Here is a 14,434-nt window from a genome sequence, read left to right as displayed (position 1 = left end):
GGGTCCTAACTTCACCACTTGCTGTGTGACATTCACAGGACAACTTAACCTCTCTGAACCTCCAATGTCAAAAATATTTCCAACAGACAGACTGCACCCTGATCCCCCAGAACTGGTGACTACGTTGCCCTACATGACAAAGGGGCTTTGCAGATGTGATCAAGGTTACCAACCTTGAGATGGGTAGTGTATCCTAGATTATCCAGGTGGACCCATGAGTCCTTTCCTTGCTATGTTAAGGATGAAAGGAAAGGATGAGGAGAAATAAAGATGAAAAGAAAGAGATAAGAAGCTTGAGAGGGATTCCATCCATGCACGACGGGCGCCAGGAGCCAAAGAATGCAGACAGCCTCTAGAAGCTAGAAAAGACAAGGAAACAGATTGCCCTCTAGAGCTTCCAGAAAAGATATAACCCTGCCAACAAACACCAGGAGACCCGTGAGACAAAACCGTATGACAGTAGAGTCGTGTGCTAAAATGGGGCAGCCGCAATCAGTAGGGCAGTTCCTCAAAAAATTAAACGTACGACCTAGCAATTCCACTTCTGCATATGTACCCAAAAGAACTGAAAGCAGGACCCGAACATATTTGTACACCAGTGTTCACGGAAGTTACTGTTCACAGCGGCCAAAATGTGGAAACAACCCAAATGTCCATCAACAGATGAATGGATAAGCAAAATGCAGTATATACATAACAGAAGGGTATCTGGCCTTAAAAAGGAAGGAAATTCTGACGCATGCTAGAATATGGATGAATCTTGAGGTCATTATGCTGAGTGAAATAAGCCAGTCAAAAGATAAATACGGGGCTTCCCTGGTGGCGCAGTGGTTGGGAGTCCGCCTGCTGATGCAGGGGACACAGGTTCGTGCCCCGATCTGGGAAGATCCCACATGCCGCAGAGCGGCTGGGCCCGTGAGCCATGGCCGCTGAGCCTGCGCGTCTGGAGCCTGTGCTCCACAACGGGAGAGACCACAACAGTGAGAGGCTCACGTACCGCAAAAAAAAAAAAAAAAAAAGATAAATACTCTATGAGTCCACTTCTATGAGGCACCTGGAGTAGTCCGATTCAGAAACAGAAAGTAGAATGGTGGTGCCGAGGGCTGGGGGGAGGGGAGAGTGGAGTCGGGGGGTTAGTGTTTAATGGAGACAGAGTTTCAGTTTGGGAAGATGAAAAGTTCTGGAGATGGATGGTGGTGACGGTTACACAATAATATGAATGTACTTAATGCCACCAAACAGCAGACCGAAAAATGGTTAAAATAGTATTAAAAAAAAAAAAGCTGTGTGGTTTTAAGCCACTAAATATGGATAAATTGCTACAGCAGCAATAGAAAGCAAGTACATACAGTGACCACCGCTTCTCTCCTTCCCTCCAGATCTTTCCATGGTGTCCTCTTTGAAAAGCCTCTCTTTGTATAAGAGATCAGTGTACAAGTCTACCTCAGTCAGCAAGAGAAGCAATAAACCAAGACCACAGAAGAAACCATTCCACCGAGAAGGGAGGGACCAGGTGCTCACGTCTCCTACATGTCTGGGAATAAGAGCTCACTCAGTAAAGCTTTGCTTGCTTGTATTATTATCAATCAACAAAGTCACCATGGTGAGACCCAGGGCTTGTGAGTGGGTTCCCTATGGCTGGCCAGGCACACCCAGCCAGCAATGCAAATGCTCTTGGGAGGGGAAAGGTGGGCAGTGTGATGTTCGGGTTGGTGGGGCAATCAAATCACACCCAGCTATTTGTAATGAGGTGGATAGACCTAGAGTCTGTCATACAGAGTGAAGTAAGTCAGAAGGAGAAAAACAAATACCGTATGCTAACACATATATATGGAATTTAAGGAAAAAAAATGTCATGAAGAACCTAGGGGTAAGACAGGAATAAGACACAGACCTACTAGAGCATGGACTTGAGGATATGGGGAGGGGGAAGGGTGAGCTGTGACAGAGCAAGATAGAGGCATGGACATATATACACTACCAAACGTAAGGTAGATAGCTGGTGGGAAGCAGCCACATAGCACAGGGATATCAGCTCGGTGCTTTGTGACCGCCTGGAGGGGTGGGATGGGGAGGGTGGGAGGGAGGGAGACGCAAGAGGGAGGAGATATGGGAACATGTGTATATGTATGGCTGATTCACTTTGTTGTAAAGCAGAAACTAACACACCATTGTAAAGCAATTATACCCCAATAAAAAAAAGAAAATCACACCCAGCCAGCCAAAACCAAGCAACTGGGACACCAGAGATCATTCTGCCCTAGAGATGACTCAGTTCATTCCCGCCCACCCCACCCCGGCTCCTATTTCACAAGTGGAGAAACTGACAACCAGAGAGTGGAAGTGACAAGCAAAGGTGACACAGCAAGGTCCTCCCAGGGCTGGCTCAGGACCCACCCACTTCCTGCTCCCAAGCCAAGGGCCCACTGTCCAAAAGGCAGGACCCAAGCCAATGGCTAAGTTTTCACAGCATCTTTAGAGGGAGGTTCAGGTTTTGTTGAGCCTGAAGCCTATATAATTTTAGGGGCCCTTTTAAGACCCTGGATGCAGAACACTTTCTTGCAAATTCTACAAAACTATATGACTTTGTGAATTCACTTGCAGGGCCTCTCCCACAGCCTTGCAAAGGCCACACGCAAGTGACTGGGGGGGGGGCTTCAACCTGAAGGTTAAGTTTCATTAGCTTAACACTAGTTCCACCTCTGGGCTCAGAGAGGCACCCAGTGCTGGACTAGACTTCCTGGAGCACAGGAGGAAAAAACAAAAGTTCTGACCTGCACCAGGCTTTCCCTCTAGCTGGGGAGATAAACACAAAAGAGCAATCACAGGAAAATACCCACAAAATGTTTAAGAGCCACTCCCAGGCAGAATGGAGACTAAGGCTGAGAATGAGGAAAGGGCTCTGAGAGCAGAGAGGAGGAGGGAGGAGAGGTGGGAGGCGTGGTGTCTAGGAAAGCGGCTTCTCTCTGATGGATGGGCCTTGGCGAACCCAAGGCTCCCCTGGGCATCTCTCCCTCATCTGTTAAATGAGTGAGCCTGCAAGGGATCCGTGGTTGTCAATTTGTGCTGCCCAGGACCTGGGGCTCCCTGGAGGTTTTGTAGTTCACAAACATTTATTTTGTTGTGGGGAGGGGAGAGGTGAGGCCACAAAAGAGACTCTCCCACTTAAATTTTGTTTTAAATGGAAAAACAGGAAACCTGGCAACAAGGGTCCTACATTCCCATGTGGTGGCACACAGCTAGGGCTGCAGCAGCTGCCCCTTCATCCAGGATGCCTGTTTCGGCTGCCCACTGTCCCTACCAGGGCAGTCCCTGCAGGTACCGATATTTGTAATGAAAGGAACAGATGTTCATCCAGGGCCCTGCCAGGTAAGAGGTGGGGAGAGGGGTGGCGCACAAGACTAAAGACCTAAAGGCAGCAGGGAGTCCCTGGGCCTCTACAGTCCTGGGGCCTGTTCAAAGCCTTTGGAAAGGCCTAGTCCCTTCAAACCTAGAAAACCTGACAGAGTATATACTCCAGCTCCTGGAAGCCTCAGGAAATCTCTCCTTCAAATAACACTTATCAAGGGCTGCTCTTCTAATGGTGACCAAGTCCCCAGCCAGTCTTATTCAGCTGGAAGCTGAAAAGAAATCCCCATCAGAATCTGCAGATCACCCTGGAGGAGAAGATGCTCTTTCAGATCTCAGGTGGGGCTGATCACTGTGCAGGTGGGATGCTAAAGCCTGCCAACCCGCCCTGGGCTGTGCCATGGCAAGAAAATGGAAGGTCCCTGGAGGTCTCTGTGTGATGGAAAGAATGCAGGAAATGCATGTCTGTAGCTCAGTCAAGCCAATACCTCAGCACTTTCCATCTTCAGAACTTCTGCTCAAACAGTCCCTCTACCTGGTCTGTCCTCCTATCTCCTTTGTGCCTTCCTTAAGCCTAAGTCAATTCTGGCTTTCCTTTTGGCCAGATGGAGCCCCACTTCTTTCAGGAAGCCCACCCTGATCTCTCCACCCACAACAATGATCTCCCTTTCTGGAACTTACCAGCACTTGGCCTAAAATGTTTTCTATGTCTTCTTAGTGCTCTAATAATACTCCCCCTTTTCCAGTACCTATGACAGGTATTAATACATATATTACCTCATTATATATCACCTCATTAACCTTTGAAATGATCCTGCAAGAGAGGTATTATCACCTCAAGGGAACTAAGGCTCAGGGATAATTCTTGACAAGCAAGGATCACACACCAGACTAGTGCCCGAGCCAGAATTACTTTTTCTAGGCCTCCCAGTGAGAAAGTCAGTGCCCGGGCTATAAGACAGGCCTCTTCTCTCCTCCTCCACTGGCCAGTATGGGGCAGGGCACAGCAAGGTCCCTCACACACACCAACAGGACACCAGTGTACCCTGATTCATCTCTTTCACACCCTGGTGGCACCTGTCCCAATGACCTCTTCAGTCAGAGCTTCTGGTACAGAGGCTCCAGGAATTCTGGGGGCAGAAAGGACTGATCTAAGACATTCCCTCTCTCCCTCCCACGACAAGGTAGAACCTCAAGTTATGTGAGAGGGCGTATGAACATCCCCGACTCTGCTGGGGCACTGCCTCACCTCTGAGGTGTGGGTCACAGATGCCATCAGGCCCCAGGAGCAAGCCAGTGAGCCCCAGGGCCGCATTCCACCAACCCTGACCGTCCTTTCCCAGGCACTGAACAAAAAGCCCATAGAAAGTGCTGTTAAACATTCAACTCCTCACTCACACCCATGAATTAGGAATAGCTGGAGCCCACGTCAATCATTAGCCAGACAGTGCCTCAGACACTGCCCTCCGAGGGCTGGCACCTGGGGAGGCCCAGCCTGGAGAAGCTCCGGGCAAAGCAGGCTGGAGAGTGGCCACGGACCAGTGTCCAGGCCTGACCAAGGGGTTGAACTTGAGCAAGCAGGCTCAGAAAGACACCTCTTAGAAATAAAGCCAGGCCTTCCCTGGTGATGCAGTGGTTAAGAATCCGCCTGCCAATGTAGGGGACACGGGTTTGAGCCCTGGTCCGGGAAGATCCCACATGCCGCAGAGCAACGAAGCCCGTGCGCCGCAACTACTGAGCCTGAGCTCTAGATCCCGCAAGCCACAACTACTGAGCCCGCATGCCACAACTACTGAAGCCTGTGCGCACCTAGAGCCCGTGCTCTGCAACAAGAGAAGCCACCGCAGTGGGAAGCCCGCGCACCGCAACGAGGAGTAGCCCCCGCTCGCCGCAACTAGATAAAGCCCGCGCGCAAAAACGAAGATCCAATGCAGCCAAAAATAATAAATAAATAAATAAAATACATAAAAATTATTATTATTATTTTTTTTAACATCTTTATTGGGGTATAATTGCTTTACAATGGTGTGTTAGTTTCTGCTTTATAACAAAGTGAATCAGTCATACATAAACATATGTTCCCATATGTCTTCCCTGTTGCGTCTCCCTCCCTCCCACCCTCCCTATCCCACCCCTCCAGGCTGTCACAAAGCACCGAGCCAATATCCCTGTGCCATGCGGCTGCTTCCCACTAGCTATCTACCTTACTGCCTTTGTTAGTGTGTATATGCCCATGACTCTCTCTCGCCCTGTCACAGCTCACCCTTCCCCCTCCCCATAACCTCAAGTCCGTTCTCTAAGAGGTCTGCGTCTTTATTCCTGCTTTACCCCTAGGTTCTTCATGGCATTTTTTTCTTAAATTCCATATATATGTGTTAGCATACGGTATTTGTTTTTTTCTTTCTGACTTACTTCACTCTGTATGACAGACTCTAGGTCTATCCACCTCATCACAAATAGCTCAATTTCGTTTCTTTTTATGGCTGAGTACATAAAAATTATTTAAAAAAATAAAAATAATAAAGCCAATTCCCAGTGCGCTGGCATTTGGATTACACAGGAATCCTACAATATCAGGGCTGGAAGGGGCCTTCAGGAGTTTCTTTGACTCAACCAGCTTGTTTTACTGAGGTGAGAGCCAAGGCCTAGAGAGCAAGGCCTGCCTGGGCTCTCAGGATCGGCTGGGACAGGACAAAGACTCAAGTCATGTTTCTCAACCTCCCGGCCGATGCATCGCGGCCCAGGCTGGCTCCCTGCCACTCACGCTTCTGGGCGCCATTCCACCTTCCAGGGCTGGAGAATGGACTTGGAAATGCAAAGGCTACCCTGGGAAAGACAGAATGAGAAAATGACTCTGCTGCCTCCTAATAACGCCCCACATCATCAAGCCACAGAGAAAGCACCCTCTGCCCAGGGAAGCCTCTGGGACACTGCTTCTCTCCAGGTTCACCCCCATGAGTTAACAAGAGCAGAGAGCAGGGGCTGGCAGCCTCTTATTTTGATCTCTCCAGGGTATCAGGAGCTGCGCTGACCAACAGCCCAACTCAGTTCAGGGTTCAAATGGCCTCTGTCCCCAAGCTCTCCCGGAAACAGACAATGATGTGTCACACCTGGAGTTGATGAAGGTAAGTCGGGAGAAGGAAGCACAGTTAGACTCTCTCCATCCCAAAGCTGGGTCTTGGAGGGACACCCGCCCCCGCATCCCGAGGGCCCTCTAAGATCAGGAGGTGACCCCAAGTGGCAGAACGAATGGCTGCCAGACCTGACTATTGGGAATGGCCTGGAAGCAGCGAGACCCTCAGAGCATGAGAAAAGTAGCAGCAGCAACTTGCCCTCAGGATCGGAGGCTGCCGCCCCCTGCACTGCCTGCTGGCTTGCCCCTGTCACAAGATACCATTCCTACTTCCTAACCCGAGGAAGGCTGGCTTAGCCAGTGGCAAAACCGACAAGCACAGGAGTAGTTTCAGACTGAGGACACCAGTGGGTGGTGTTCCAGAAACTTCAGTCGTCACCCCCCTCAGCCATCTGCCCCCTCTTGCTTCCATGACAGAACACTACCTGCAGCCTGGCACATGGCAGCCCCAAACAAGGACTATGTTTCCAGGCCTCCCTGGCAGCAAGGCAGGGCCCTGTCAGGGAGTCAGCTGTCCTGGGCCTTGCAGGTAAGGGAAGCACCCAGAGCAACACTGCCCAAGTGTGGTCCCCAGACTGGTCGAATCAGCACAACCTGGGTGCCTGTCATAAAGGAAATTTCTCGGGCCTCACCACAGACCCCCTAAATCAGAACCTTTAGGGGTGGGGCCCAGGAATCCGTGTTTTAACAAACCTTGCCAGTTATTCTTAAACATGCTCAAGGTTGTAAACCAAAGCCCTGAAGAATGCTGGGAGCAAATTTTCATAAGGAGCCTCGTGCCTGGACAACCTCATGGAACAGACACTTATTAACTCTGGACTCCAATTTCTGGAGATCGAGAAACTCCTCTCTTAAATCATGGCCAAACCTGAATCCTAATGCAAGTGGGTGGGGAAGAGGAAGGAAGAGGAATGATGAGAAACTTAACCCAGACAGCAGAAATCAGGAAAGAAACAACATCCAAGTATAGTAAATAATAAACAGAAAACAAGACACAAGAAATAAAATCAAGACTATCTGGTATGCAAACAGTCTGAATTCTCTACCAAAGACAGAAATGACCAAATTCGGTTTGTTGCTATTATCACTGCCTTCTGCCATGTCCCCGAACCCCAGTCACGTGCTAATTACAAGAGAAACACTTTCTTTTTTAAACGAGAAAGAAAAGTTAAAAATTAAGGCAAAGACATACTAGGTAAACACAAAGACAAACCAGAAGTGGAAATATTAATATTAAAAACATGTTGAGGACTTTCCAATAATCCTGCCTCTGCAAACTGAGGGTTTTTTCCAACCATTTCTCAGCCATCTGGAAACACAAGACTTGGAAAACTACCCCCTAGGAATCCATGGTACAACAGGGCTTAGGCCATTCTAGTCCCTTGAAATAGTTTATGTGACTTAAAACACAAGCATAGAAACGAGTGTAAAACTTGTGGCCCAAGTCTTTATACCTGACATTTGGCCCTGGGACATTTTTGTGTACTGTTTTGTCATATCCCTTGGGGAAAAGAGAAAGTACGCCTTGCCGCTTCAGATGAGGAAGGAAATGTAATTGCGAGTCACAGCCGTCCACCTCCTTGGACCTAAGGGATGGGGGGGAACCAAACACAAAGGCAGAGGAGTGGTACTCAGGCCCATCCCTGGGCGTCGCAGACAGATCTCCTTTTATCCATCCCTCCTAAAACCTGGCTATCATGGGGGCCACTGGGACAGGCAAGGAGGGGGAGCTCACAGTAATCCTGACTCAGAAGCAAGCGGGGGCAGTCTGATTACTACCTGCTCTGCATGAGTGTGAGTGGAAACTAAAGGATGCGGCTTACCCCCTCCCTGACTGACGCCTGCCTCCAAATTTCTGAGGCTTTCACTTACTGTCCTATAAAATGCACTTAGTTACTAATTTTAGGACTGTAAAGAAGAAGGGATTCTCCCAGATTCTTGGCGATATATGCTCCTAAAAGAGTTAATACAGAATTTAAGGCCAAAGGCCAAAAGCATTGAATAAGCAAAAAACAAAAGGTACAATCCACAAAGGTAAGCTTGATAAACCTGTATACACCAAACATGCATGCCAAATTCATAAATCCAAGACAAATATAAGTTGAGCTTGACTCAAAAACAAGATTCAATAAGCAGGGATGCAGAGGGCAACCTCAAGATCACAGATATATCTGAAGTCTGTATCCCACAGAGAGTACACGTCCATGAAACCTTTTCACATTGATTGTGTAGCTGGCCACAAAGAAAATCTTAATACAGTCCAACAAGAGATTTTGCTGAGCACATTCACTCAATAAAACTAGCAGTCAACATTAAAATATGACCATACCCCCCACAAAACTTACTCAAAAATTCAGGACGTTGCCTTCTAAAAAATTCTTGGATCAAAACTGATCTACAGAGTACTAGAAAGCAATAGAAAGGTGAGCATTTCATACAAAGGCCCATTGGCTAGAGTTGTACTCAGAGGAAAACGCTGAGCTTTATATACTTTTTTAATTAAAATAAAACACTAAAAATAAATGAACCAATTTAGAGGTTAAAAGTAGAGCAACAGGGCTTCCCTGGTGGCGCAGTGGTTGGGGGTCTGCCTGCCGATGCGGGGCACGCAGGTTCGTGCCCCCGTCCGGGAGGATCCCACATGCCGCGGAGTGGCTGGGCCCGTGAGCCACGGCCGCTGAGCCTGCGCGTCCGGAGCCTGTGCTCCGCAGCGGGAGAGGTCACACAGTGAGAGGCCCGCGTACCACACAAAAAAATAATAAAAATAAATAAATAAATAAAATAGAAGTAGAGCAACAAAATAAGCCAGAAGTAAAAAGAAATGAGTAACAATAAAGGTTGAAATGAATGACCAACAAACAGAAAAAAAAGGTAGGAATAAAAAAAAATATTTACAAATATTTCCAAATTATATGACATATATTTTATGAGATATATATATATATCTATCTCCAGCATATCCAATTAGAATCCTATTCTTAATATCTAATGAAGACATTCTACATCACAAGGCCTGTAATCTGTCCCTGATTTGGAAAACTTAATATCATAAAAATGTGAACTCTTCCTTATAAATAAAACATTCAGTGACATTCCAAACAGGATTTTATAGATTGTTTACTCCAACACCATTTCAAACTATAAAAACAGTCAACAGTCTCCATACCCAGCAATGGGGGAAAGGTTGAATAAATTATTTTACATCTGTACTACAGAACAGGCAGGGGACAACCTAGGGCGGGTAGGGGTGGCCTCTGCTTTTGTGCTCCCAGCACAGGGCTAGGCAAACAGTGGATACTCACTGAGTTCAATAGAAATATCCCTTGTCACCCGCTTCCTAAAATAGCCGTGACCTTTTAGGTGGACACAGCGAGCTGATGTCTGCTATCACCAGCCCCCCACATACACACCCTTTTCCCCCAGGGATGCCACTCCCCAGGCTTAATCTGCCATATACTCCCTCTGGCTCCCTGTTATCAGCCTCTGAGTTTCTCCTTGTCCCTCACGCTGTCCTCTAAGCCAGTCTCTCCCCAGCTACAGGTGTAAGAGGCTGGGGGCTCCTGACTTCCCTCTCAATTTCAGGAGTGATTCCTCCCCCTTTTTGTCTGCTAAGGCAGTGGGACCTTCAGGAGCACAAGCCCCTGGAAGACTAGACACTCAGAGATCACAGAACCAGGAGTCAGCTACCTGCCATCTGCACACTCCACCCCCAGCTTCAAGATTCCTCGCAGGCACACAACGAATATCAACACTGCCATTACCACCCCCTAACTGATCTCAAACCCCTTTTGCAGACATCACCTCACCAGATTGTGCAAACAACCATGTGAGGTAGGCATTTTACCACCCAGAACTCTGGGACTCTGTGTGGCTATGTGGCTTGTCCCAGGATACCAAGCACGGATGAGAACTCTGTCTCCTCACCCCTCCATTGGCCTCACCTGTTACTTTCTCACATCAGGAGCAAAGCCAGCTGTGGTTCAAGTCACTGTACATGCTGCACTGTCAGGATTCTCCCAAATACAAACCACCACGTGAAATCAGACCTTTATTTCATGGGGTACCCGGGCTCAGGGTCAGCAGGCTTAATATGGTATGGTTTCAGGGTTATTAGAAAGCGCCATGGATTTCACAACTCCTTTTAAAAATGCAAATTCCCAACAAGGAAACTTTGGTGTCTTCATTTCCCCTAAGAGCTTTTCTATTTAGGTAGCCCTCAGATTCCTGATGTTCTGCAGGCAATGGGCTCACAGGGTGCTGAGGAGAAAAACTCAGAGAAACCTGAGTCTGTTTGCTTGGCTGTGATTGTAAAATACACCTATACACAGAATCTTCCTCCAGTGGTCCCCATGGGGCAAGTATCAGGGACTTACTTCAGGCTTAGCGGGAGGGAAAAGACGGCAGCTGAGAAGAGGAAGGAGCAGGAAGGAAGGGGAGCTCCACAAAGACCCTGGGTCCTCTGAACATCCAGCACTCGGCACAGATTTCATTTCTACCTTCACCTCCTGCCCACACAGGGTTTCCCCTCCCCGCCCAAGTGAATTCCCAAGAAAAACCCACACTCACCTATTCTGGCTCAATTCTCACTCCTACCACCTCAAACTACCCATCCTCCCAAAATCACGTGGCCAAGGCATCACTAATGGATCTTAGGTGCAGCAATCCAGGATGAGCCCTGACTACCATCCTTGCCCTGGAGACATAAAGGAGTCCAAGGCGACTCCCACTTGGCCTCTCAGCCAGTTCCTAGGCCCACCTCTCAGTCTGGACTCACTTCCATCTCACTCTCCCAAGTTGTTGGGTTTTTTTGGCCTATCCAAATTCAGCTTCCAAAGTCAAACATTTTAAGAACAGGGAAACCTTACTTCCCTGGCCTGCCTCTTTCACTTAGCTAATATCTACTGAGTACCGACATTCGGCAAGGTCCCTTCTGGATGCTCTGAGACCAAGAGACGAGTGAGAAATACCCCCCACCCTCCAGACACAGAGGACGGGGCAGAGAGAAGACTTGTGGCCATATAATTATTACTCCAAGGCGAGTTTTGAGAAGTGATGCCAAAGGAGTGGAGGAGGGCTGCATGGGCTCACAGCATGTCTTGTCCCTTCCTGCTCCAGGCACCTGGATGGCTCCCAGGAGGGTGGTGAATAACACGCAGAACTGGGAGAAGGAGGGCAGAACACATGAGCTATGACAGAGGAACAGGTCAGAAGGAGAGTAATTCAACTCGGCCCTTCAGGGCACGAAGGGAGTGATAGCTATTGTTATTATTACTGTTGACTCTTCCAGATGATTACTCATGTGCCAGGCCCTGCTGTAAGCTTTACGTCTATCCTGCGACACAGGGGTATGGTGCACCAGTCACCACCTGTTCAGATCAGTGCCTGAGCTGTATGGTTATTAAGTATATTAACTCATTTAATCCTCACCATAACCCTGTGAGGTAGGTATTATTACTACCCCCACTTTAAAGATGAGGAAATGAAGGCATAGAGACCAGTAAGAGGTGAGATTCGGGAGGGATGCAGGAGCCCAAGGTAGTGAGCACCCCACGCCAGGGCAACAAATAGCCCTGGCACCTCACCTGGCCTCTCCTGGCAGGGAACACCCAGTAGCATGAAGAGTGCCTTGAGGGAAGGGGCCCTGTTAATCCTCCTGGAATCCCCAACAACTGACTGAAACAAGGAAGGAATGGAGGAGTATAATGAGAGCCAGTCCGGGGTGGGGGGGGAGCAAGATAGCACGCCCTACCTGTCCAGCTCCTGGACTCAGCCTGGCACTGCCCTGTAAACTTTTGTCCCTGCCGTGGGGCAGGGCAGAGGCTCACCCCTCACAGGACCACTCCATGCCCAGGTCAAAGCAGCAGGGAGCAAAGTGACGGCAGGGAGGGAAGGCAGAGCGGCGGGCTACCACAGATCCCCCAGGTCTGTCCTAAAACACCCAATCTCCGAAGAAAGGTCACTGATTAGAGGGGCAGGGACAGAAATGTGCCAGGCAAACTGTTCCCAGCTTGGGCTAGAACTGTCTAGCTTAGCTTCTCCCCAAAGTCTCAAGCCGATGAACTGCACAGCTCTCCTTTAGGCCAACAGATGCGTTTCTACCTTTTTAAATCTTCAGGGGACTGGGTAGAGTCCAGCGGGAGGTAAAAGTCAAGAATCCCTCCCTGAAACTGTAGCTCAAGGTTGAAATGGAGGAAAGGCGGCGAAGGTAAACACACAGGTGAACACAGCACCTGGGATAGATCCCGCATTCTCTCAAACAGAGTGCCTTGCAAATCAACTCCAACTAGCAGCTCCCAGGAATTTCCGTCTTTCCAGTTCCGGAGGAAAGTTCCTGAAGGCAGCCTCCTCTGCTAGCTCTCCTCAACATAAGCCCTTCCCAGAAGGGTACACACACTCCCGAGAACTCAACGGGGTCAGAGGGGCCGTGGCCACCGGCCATCCCCACACCAGCCAGTCGCCTTCTTGTCGCAGGTTCACCCGGTCCCAATCCGGCCCAGGCCCTGAGCCCCAGACTCCGGCGGAGCAGCACAATCACGTGGCCCTGGCCACTGTGGGCCCCGCCTGTGCACCCCCCACCCCACAGGGAGGGCTCCCCGCCGTTGACCGAGCTGGGCAGCCAGGCTGACTCAGCCCGTCCGGGACCAGCCCGACACCTGCCCCCTTACGGTTACACGCCATGTAACCAGGAAGCCGCAGGGCCGGACCGGGAGGGGGCGAGGAACAGTCCGGGGCCTTCCGGCGGGGGCCGCGTAACCCTGCCACCGCCCCGTCCCTTGCCCCCAGCAGGCCGGGGAACCCTCACTCACCTAGCCACTGGCCACCGGGGTGGGGGACCGCGAGGGGCGAACGGGGACGCGGGCAGCAGCGGCTCTCTCTGCGGGCGTCCCAGGCGCGGCACCTCGGACCAGCCTCGAGTTATGTCCCACTCCCGCTCTCGGGGCTCGCTGGGCACTCGGGACCCGCGAGCTGCTCAGCAGTCAGGGAGGGTCTGGAGGAGGAGCCGTTGGGCGGAAAACTCCCTTCTCCCGCCGCCACAACGCGCCCCGGGGCGGAGCCGCGTGCGCCAGGGCGGGGCGGGCCCTAGGGGCGTGGTCTGCGCTCGGCCCCGCCCCCAGGTTAGGGCTGTCCTGGGCCCGCAGGCTGCGAGCATCCTCCCCGAGCAGGGGAAGGAAGCTAAAGGGCCTTCTGTCGCGGGAGGAGGATACAGCAGGCGCCTGGAGGTAGGCGAGGAGCCAGTTCTCCCCACCGCCTCCCGCGACCGGTCCTGCCCTGCGCCGCACTCGTGGGGAGGGGATTTACCCAAGCCCCCTCCAGCCCAGTGTACCTTACTTAGTGACTGTGTACATTAAAAAGGTGACCCTCTCTACGTTAAAAAGGTGACATAACAGTATGGAAATGGAGATGGGGGTGGGAGAGTAGCTTTGTAGTGCAGAAACCGCGACCACCTACCTTAGCCAGATGATCAAGGTCAACATCAAGAATGTTAAATCAACAGTGATAGTATGTACCGATTGTGGTCTTCCTCACAAGTATACATAATCACAGTTTAATCGTGAGAAAAACATGAGACAAATCCCAGTTCAGGGATATTTTACGGAAAACTTGACCAGTACTCCTCAAAATTGTCAAGGGCATCAAAACCAAGGAAAGTCTGAGACACACACTGTCACAGCCAAGAGAAGCCTGAGGAGATGCGAAAACTAAATGTAACCTGGTATCCTGGATGGGATCCTGGAAAAAGGGCATTAGCTAAAAACTAAGGACATCTGAATAAAGTATGGAGTTTAATTAATAATAACGCATCAATATTGGCTCATTCGTTGTAGTAAAACACCATGCTAATAAAAGATAGTAAGCAGAAACTGGAGTTTATGAGAACTCTATTTGAACTTTTTTGTAAATCTAAAACTATTCTAAAAAATAAAGTTTATTTTTTTGAAAAAAGGACACCTA

At 49.7% G+C, this 14,434-nt stretch overlaps 1 protein-coding gene across 1 annotated transcript in view; it reads right to left on the bottom strand.

Moving 5' to 3' along the window:
- The window catches only part of ANXA11 (annexin A11), a 41,887-nt gene extending 28,369 nt beyond the window's left edge, over positions 1 to 13,518 (bottom strand). Inside the window, exon 1 of the mRNA XM_004273032.4 lies at positions 13,288 to 13,518. The gene's annotated coding sequence lies outside the window, so the exon portion shown is untranslated. The remainder of the gene's footprint in view (positions 1 to 13,287) is intronic.
- Between the last annotated feature and the right edge of the window lie 916 nt (positions 13,519 to 14,434).

The sequence above is a fragment of the Orcinus orca genome, chromosome 14 (genome assembly GCF_937001465.1).
Source record: "Orcinus orca chromosome 14, mOrcOrc1.1, whole genome shotgun sequence".
Taxonomy (NCBI): domain Eukaryota; kingdom Metazoa; phylum Chordata; class Mammalia; order Artiodactyla; family Delphinidae; genus Orcinus; species Orcinus orca.
The sequence above is the reverse complement of the archived record's forward strand: the minus strand, read 5'-3'. Positions and strand labels throughout refer to the sequence as shown.